Source organism: Oncorhynchus kisutch, unplaced genomic scaffold, assembly GCF_002021735.2.
Source record: "Oncorhynchus kisutch isolate 150728-3 unplaced genomic scaffold, Okis_V2 scaffold3909, whole genome shotgun sequence".
Taxonomy (NCBI): Eukaryota; Metazoa; Chordata; class Actinopteri; order Salmoniformes; family Salmonidae; genus Oncorhynchus; species Oncorhynchus kisutch.
The window spans coordinates 257501-266448 of record NW_022265854.1 but is presented as its reverse complement, the minus strand read 5'-3'; the positions used below and the strand labels follow the sequence as shown (position 1 = coordinate 266448).

The window sequence follows — 8948 nt, the reverse complement described above, 5'->3', positions numbered from 1 at the left end:
AGACACACACATACAAACTGGACACACACACTGGACACACACACACTGTACACACACATTCACACTGGACACACACATACACTGGATCCCAGGTTCTAGAACAGCTTCTATCCCAGTTCTATCTGTCTGTTAAATCAGTTTCTGGAACACAGGTTCTAGAACAGCTTCTATCCCAGTTCTATCTGTCTGTTAAATCAGTTTCTGGAACACAGGTTCTAGAACAGCTTCTATCCCAGTTCTATCTGCCTGTTAAATCAGTTTCTGGACCACAGGTTCTAGAACAGCTTCTATCCCAGTTCTATCTGCCTGTTAAATTAGTTTCTGGACCACAGGTTCTAGAACAGCTTCTATCCCAGTTCTATCTGCCTGTTAAATCAGTTTCTGGACCACAGGTTCTAGAACAGCTTCTATCCCAGTTCTATCTGCCTGTTAAATCATCAACCTAAATGGTTTTCATCAGACTATTAGAACATAACTGAACTTTTTGGTTCCTTTTCTCATCTTTTACAACTTTGCATTTTTTATGATATATTTTACTGTTTGTGTTTGTACCCCAGGAGGTTGGTGGGACCTTAATTGGGGAGGACAGGCTTGTAATGGCTGGAGGGGAATAAGTGGAATGGTATCAAACACGTGGTTTCCATGTGTCCCATTTCATTCACTCTGTTCCAGACATTATTATGAGCCGTCCTCCCCTCACCAGCCTCCTCTGGTATGTACTGTCCTATATGTGAGAAAGATCCAACAAGGAATTAAATGTATGTATTACTTTTAATACCTGCAAATGGCAAATAAACTACTAGAACTCCTTCTGAATGTCTGCAGCCGACTAGACTGTTGGCGTCTGACAAGAGGTGAAAATATTACAGGAATATTCTGCAAATGTTGATGAAGACGTCACTCAATCCCCCCAAAACAACATGCAGTCTTTCCACAAGACTCCCATGAAGTTATAGTGTGACGTTATGAGTTGACATTAAAGTAACATTCTCAGAACATACTGCACTTGTTTTATACTGTTTTATATGGATCCTCTGTTTATCATCTTGTTTTATACTGTTTTATATGGATCCTCTGTTTATCATCTTGTTTTATACTGTTTTAGATGGATCCTCTGTTTATCATCTTGTTTTATACTGTTTTAGATGGATCCTCTGTTTATCATCTTGTTTTATACTGTTTTAGATGGATCCTCTGTTTATCATCTTGTTTTATACTGTTTTAGATGGATCCTCTGTTTACCATCTTGTTTTATACTGTTTTAGATGGATCCTCTGTTTAAACATTTAAACTCTTAAATTTAAACAATTTAAACAATAACACCATTAAAATACCAATGTGATCATTTGTTGTACGTCTTTTATGATGAATAACAAATAGTACAATTATATATGGACATACGCTCCACATACACTGCTGATGTCGCAGAAAGGCCATAAAGATCATCAAGGACAACATCCACCCGAGCCACTGCCTGTTCACCCCGCTATCATCCAGAAGGAGAGGTCAGTACAGGTGCATCATCACCACCCGAGCCACTGCCTGTTCACCCCGCTATCATCCAGAAGGCGAAGTCAGTACAGGTGCATCATCACCACCCGAGCCACTGCCTGTTCACCCCGCTATCATCCAGAAGGCGAAGTCAGTACAGGTGCATCAAAGCAGGGACCGAGAGACTGAAAAACAGCTTCTATCTCAAGGCCATCAGACTGTTTAACAGCCACCACTAACATTGAGTGGCTGCTGCCAACATACTGACTCAACTCCAGCCACTTTAATAATGGGAATTGATGGAAATTGATGGAAAAAAATGCATCACTAGCCACTTTACAATGCCACTTAATATAATGTTTACATACCCTACATTACTCATCTCATATGTATATACTGTACTCTATATCATCTACTGCATCTTGCCTATGCCATTCTGCACCATCACTCATTCATGTATGTTTATGTACATATTCTTTATCCCTTTACACTTGTGTATATAAGGTCATTGTTGTGAAATCGTTAGGTTAGATTACTCGTTGGTTATTACTGCATTGTCGGAACTAGAAGCACAAGAATTTCGCTAAACTCACATTATCATCTGCTAACCTTGTGTATGTGACAAGAAAATGTGATTTTAGTTTATTTAGTTGTACAAGTATACAAGAAGATATTGTATTTTTCACAATAAAACATAATTGAAACAAGAAAAGGCATGTTAATTGTGAGAAAAAAAAAATGTTTTTGATTTTACATTGCCTCTCCCAGTCGCAGGTTGATTCCAGTTCTCCTCTCGAACACTGTTTAACGTTTGACAGTGTCATTGTGTCTTACCCTCCCGCCGTGTGATATGAATCCGGGTAGCTCTTTCAGCTAGCTGTCACCAGGAGTCCTTGGTATGGTCCCCCCAACAAGCCTCAGGGACTGGATTGAGTGACTTCACCTGTAGTTCACCTGTAATGCATAAAATCCTGGACATACAGGCTTGGTTAACAAACAGTTTCTCATATGTTTTATCTGATTATATCTTTAACTTCTATGCCTATTTGTTAGATAAACATTTATTTTTATATTTTATTATTAGTTTCTTATCCAATAGGCCACTAACTTACCCCCTTTTGATACCTGGCTCTGCCCAGGTAACAACCTTATATACCCTAAATAATGACTTAGGTAGGATTAGTAAATTATCCTTATTTCCTGACGTTATCATGTATGTCCAATTCTCCCTTGGGCATCCATTCATCCCAATCCTGTATCAATTCTCTGTCCAGTGTCTTATCGAGTTTAAGAAGTATCTGTGCTATTTATTTATGTTCTTAAATATATATATTTACCGATTTAAACAGTCATTCCTTTCTCTCCTATCTCTCAAAATGCCGCTCACTGTTGACGTCTCACTGTTGATTTTAGAAAAAACATGTCCTATTGGCTTAATACGGTGTCCTGTCCAAACCTCAAAGGACCATGTTTTATCTCCCCCTATTTATTCTCAATGATAAATAGGATTATTTTCTGTTGTAATACCAAATCAATAATAGCCAATTCAACAACTTCACAGCTAATATTGTAAATCAGAATCCTGAAACACTTTCTCATCAGTGATTCAAACAATAATTCTAACCCCAAACTAAAACTCCATTATAATTAATTTACCTTAAAATTAGTAACCCAACTGACCACAATTCATTATACAAATGGCTTTCCCCTGAGGCTGATCAGACCCCGAAAGATAGCCATGATAAGGTCAAAAGGTCATATCACCCTTTTATAGTCATGCTCCATACCATATTAGACATATTAAAGAACCCTTTATCCATAAAAAAAAATTAACTTGTGTAATTAAAACTCATAAAATAAAAACTCATCAGGTTCCATATGTGAGCGTGCCTCTTTAAAATACCTTTGCACTAAAACAAATAGTCCTAACAAATGTTTTATGTCTATATATTTGCAAACCTTAATGAATAAACAACTTAATAAACTTCCAGGTCTTTTCAATTTGGTCGTTTATGGCCTCAATCTCACCCACTCTCCCCAAGATTATAATCCCAGGAAACGTCTAAAAGTGAGACACGTAAACATCAATTTTCCCAGAAGAACACAACACTCCTAACTAGCATTCACTATGCTACATCGATTCAGAAACTCAAAAGTGAACTATAAACTAAACCTAATGATGATTCCCCTTTACCTCAAATCATTAATCATAAGTTTTAAACAACGTCAATGTATATGTTTACTTAAATGAACATGTTACCCTTAGATACAATGAACCTGATGACATTATTATCCAATGCTTCCCTTAGATACAATTAACCTGATGACATTATTATCCAATGCTACCCTTAGATACAATTAACCTGATAACATTATTATCCAATGCTTCCCTTGGATACAATTAACCCGATAACATTATTGTTTTACTTTTTCCCCTCTGCTGCAAATGTCGTACATTTCTCAGTGTAAGAAATCCTAATCCCAGATATTTACTAAAAATGTAAACGCGTTTTCCCTTGGCTCCTTCAACTCACATATTTTAGATCAATTCCATCCGTCCCGGAATGAAGAATCCTACTTAAACACACCAGAATACAATGTTTACCTAAATTAAATCAAACTCCAAAATTGACCATAACTAGCAAACAAATAAACAAACCACTTTTATCAGCTAAAAACAAACTATACGAAAACTCACTACTTTATAATGCTTCAGATGACGAAATTACTCAGAGACTCACGTCCACATCTGTTAGTTCCTCAAGAAAAAAAATAAACAAACCCAACTTGTTACAGATGTCTACGTTTCAGGGGAAAAGCTTGAATAACCAAATTCAACTTCTACTTCCCGCAGTTGTGTTTTTCTATAGAGGTAGCTTTTCAACATTAAATACCCTGACATGGTTCCACACTATGGAAAGTGCTCAAATTCACTCGTGTTACATAAACAATCAAACCTGGAATCACAACCATCGGAATCCATTACCACGATGTTTTACGATTCATACATCCAGTCCCTCTCTCTCCCATAGCCGAGTTCGATCCAAACAAACGCCACAAATCTTATGATGCCTACTTAACGTATCACCTGATAGTTTTTAGCATCTTTCCTGACTATCCTGGCGACTCTCAAATTACTGTTAAAAATGTATTTTGTCATTTATATCAACTTCTGAAAAGTTACTCGAAATACTAATACACACATTAACAGACAAACAATTTTCTCCATTACCCCCATTCACAACGTAATTTCCGTGGCGACCAATAGTGCTTCGCTAGTGACGTCATCATCAAGCACTCAACCTTGGCCCAATCCGTAACGACTTTCAATGAATTGTAAATAATTGTTGTTCGATAAACCAAACCTAATTTATCACATCTGTTCAAATCCTGAATTATAATTTACCACCCCAACCAATATCTCTAATTCGCTAATTTTATAAAAACATTTCGATGGGCATAAATCGTAATTGTCTCTTTGTTATCATTTAGAATCCATTTTGCTCTAAGTAACTGTCTCGTCTTTGACTTAGCATTTTAATTACGACTCTATTCCCAATACGTTATTCACTTGTCTAATTAAAACTCACACTAACATATGTGAGTGTACACCTTTAAAATACCTTGTCACTGGGAACAGGGAAATCCCCTTAACCCAAACTTTTACTCCTACAACGACACCCAATAATTCTGATAATCCCTTCACATCATTTGTTTAAAAATCTCTTGATGTTTCATGTAACTCATGTCTATCTTCAAATTGTCGTCCCAAAATATTTTATACATACACTCAAACCACTGTGATTGACGTGCACTGTCCCTTTAAGATAAAACATTTCATTTTTTCCCGCAATGAAAACGGAAAACAGATCATGTTTAGAATACGTTACTTTTCGTCACTGGCGTTACCTAACCAAAAATCAATACTTAGGAAAACAATCACAACTTTTCACGATTAAACTATTCTTACCTATTTTATAGACCAAAGCGTTGCACCATATAGCCCATTGAGTGCCTAGCACTTCCGTTGCAAGCTGTAGCATCTTTTCAGACTATCTTTACGATACTTCTCCTTTTTAAAAGAAATGTATTTGGAACTTCTGGCCGCTTTTGTAAAGTAACTCTAAGCTATAATGCATTTTCCCTCTAAATGCCACAACCCATTTTCTCTGTTTAAATTTGAGGAACGATGTTGTTCAACGTGAAACGACATCACAATCTGCCTGCCTCTGTTAAATATATATTCCCTATTCAGATTGCGGTCAGTTTTAAATTCTAATCATCAAAGTAAAACCAACCAAGCTTCTCAATTTACTATACCCTAACACCTGAAAGTACCATGTTTTGTGCTAAATTTATCATATGTCAGTCGATTCATAAATACCTATAACGTCCGGATAGCATGAAATTATCCCCTACATTTAACTTTAGGTGACTTTCTCTTCTATGATAGATTTATTTAAATACGACTCCCATCTCAATACATTATTCCCCCACATCATTAGCATAACACAACGTTAACTATTCATGAAAATCGCAAATGAAATGAAATTAATCTATTTGCTCTCAAGCTTAGCCTTTTGTTAACAACACTGTCATCTCAGCTTTTCAAAATATGCTTTTGAACCATAGCTAAACAAGCATTTGTGTAACAGTATTGATAGCCTAGCATAGGATTATGCCTCTCTTTCAGCATGCAACATTTTCCACAAAAAACAGAAAAGCATTCAAAGAAAATGATTTACCTTTGAAGAACTTCAGATGTTTTCAATGAGGAGACAGCAAATGTTCCGTTTTTACAAAAAATATTATTTGTGTCGACTAATCGCTCGGTTTTGTTCATCACGTTTGGGTAAGGATTTTTTTTTTTTTTAAACGCTAACTTTTTTCCAAATTAACTCCATAATATCGACAGAAACATGGCAAACCAATGTTTAGAATCATTCCTCAAGGTGTTTTTCACATATCTATCGACGATAAAATCCATCGTGGCAGTTGACTTTCTCTTCTGAAGAAATGGAACGTGCATGGACCTACAGATTACGCACAAAGGACACCGGGCGGGACACCAGGTAAATGTAGTCTCTTATGGTCAATCTTCCAATGATATGCCTACAAACACGTCACAATGCTGCAGACACCTTGGAGAAACGACACAAAGGGCAGGCTCATTCCTGGCGCATTGACAGCCATATAAGGAGACATTGGAACACAGCGCCTTCAGAATCTGGGGCATTTCCAGTATGAAACTTCATCTTGGTTTTGCCTGTAGCATTAGTTCTGGGGCACTCACAGATAATATCTTTGCAGTTTTGGAAACGTCAGTGTTTTGTCTTTCCAAAGCTATTCCATGCATAGTCGAGCATCTTTTCGTGACAAAATATCTTGTTTAAAACGGGAACGTTTTTTATCCAAAAATTAAAAGAGCGCCCCCTATCTCGAAGAGGTTAATCAAGAATAGAGATTACTGACCTTATCGCCGACTGGGAAAGCAATGTTCGTTGTATCTAGTCACCTTCCCTGTATTCTGTGATAATACGCAGGCCTGAATTTGAACCTCAATTCGGAGGCCAGGACCTTTTTTAGTAAACGGGTGTCTCCCGTCCGTGCACGATTTTCGGCGTACTACCTCCAGATAACAGGGAGGGGTATTTAGATCCGGGATCGAAGGACCAATTGTTAGAGGAATTCTAAATTCCTATTTCTTTTGTAGCCAAAACCAAAATCACACTCTATTTCATAATAAGTTGTAAGTTTATCATTTCTTGCATGAAATAGATCAAGACCAGTCTTAAAAGTCAGGTAACAGCGTTTAATTCAAGAAGGTACTGACCCAAAATACAAAGAACATTACATTTTTAAGAGAGAACATAAAATGACGTCATCAGTTTCTCACACTCTCTCCGATCCACACAATAGCGCAGTGTCTTCAGGTCTGGAGACCGTCTTCTACTCCCCTCATAAAACAAACATTCTTATCTGTCTGAAAGGATATATGCCCTCCTTCTCCCTTTCCCGCAAGGTACAGACAATTCATTTGTTTTACTTACATTTTCAGTAACAGCTTAACCAAGAACCCATACATTTCATACCATAACATAATAGTATTAAAATAAATGGTTCTAATTTAAATGTATACATAATTAATCATTTCAACTATAATTTCCTCCAACATCAGGCCAATTTGTTACAACATTTGATTCTCAATATGATTCTCCTCTAACATCAAACCGACCATTATTTAAGACCAAGTTTAAATTAGTACCTCCTCCTCTCTCTCTCTCTCTGGATCGCTCCCATGACTTTAAAACAGAAACTAAGTGGCTAGCGCTGGGATTGTACCTGATCCTGAGAGCCGAAGCATGCGTTTTACAGCCTTCTCCCATTCCCATCCCCATCACCCGAACAAGGGTTTAGGGCCTTACTCTATCCCCATCACCCTAGCAAGGGTTTAGGGTCTTACTCTATCCCCATCCCCATCACCCTAACAAGGGTTTAGGGTCTTACTCTAACCCCATCCCCACCACCCTAGCAAGGGTATAGGGTCTTACTCTATCCCCATCCCCATCACCCTAACAAGGGTTTAGGGTCTTACTCTATCCCCATCCCCACCACCCTAGCAAGGGTATAGGGTCTTACTCTATCCCCATCCACAACACCCTAGCCAGGGTTTAGGCCCTTCCTTTATACCCAATGCCCTAGCAAGGGTGTAGGGCCTTCCTTTATACCCAACACCCTACTAAGGGTTTAGGGCCTTATTCTATCCCCATCCACAACACCCTAGCAAGGGTTTAGGCCCTTACTTTATACCCAACGCCCTAGCAGCGAAACATAAACCTACTTGAATGTAACAGCGCTCACTCTTGGCCCATAGTGGTCCGTTTCCACATCATCTCCCAATGTCCTCAGACATTGCCCCCTAGTGGTCAGACATGGTTGGACGTTGAATACTGGGTGACCTGGCTGGAGAAAGCACATGACTCACTGTTGCCCCCTAGTGGTCAGACCTGGCTGGACAAAGCACATGACTCACTGTTGCCTCCAAGTGGTCTGACCTGGCTGGACAAAGCACATGACTCACTGTTGCCCCCTAGTGGTCTGACATGGATGGACGTTGAATACTGGGTGACCTGGCTGGATAAGCACATGACTGAAATCCTTACATCGTGGCAGGAGAGACCGGTTTCATCATTTTACCACATTCAGAGATCGATTCATAGCCAACTTTATCAAAAGTATTATAAAATAATGAATCGATTTTAAACCATGTTTTGGATAATTTAAACACTTTACCTTTTTGTCATGTACATTTTCTTCTATTCATTTTTTTTAAAAACCAGTTCAATGTAACTCAACGTAATCTATGTAATCCTCAAAAGTAATGATTCATCATGACAGGTCCATAAACAACTACTAGTAATGCTGCATGCTCCAAAACAAGGTATACATCAACATTG

The 8948-nt window shown here is 38.1% G+C and overlaps 1 long non-coding RNA gene across 1 annotated transcript; it reads left to right on the top strand.

The window, feature by feature from the left end:
* Positions 1–34: 34 nt before the first annotated feature.
* On the top strand, positions 35–810 carry LOC116372095 (uncharacterized). The gene is made up of 2 exons (XR_004209117.1): positions 35–92; positions 153–810. It is a non-coding gene; the product is annotated as an uncharacterized LOC116372095 (long non-coding RNA).
* Positions 811–8948: the final 8138 nt, after the last annotated feature.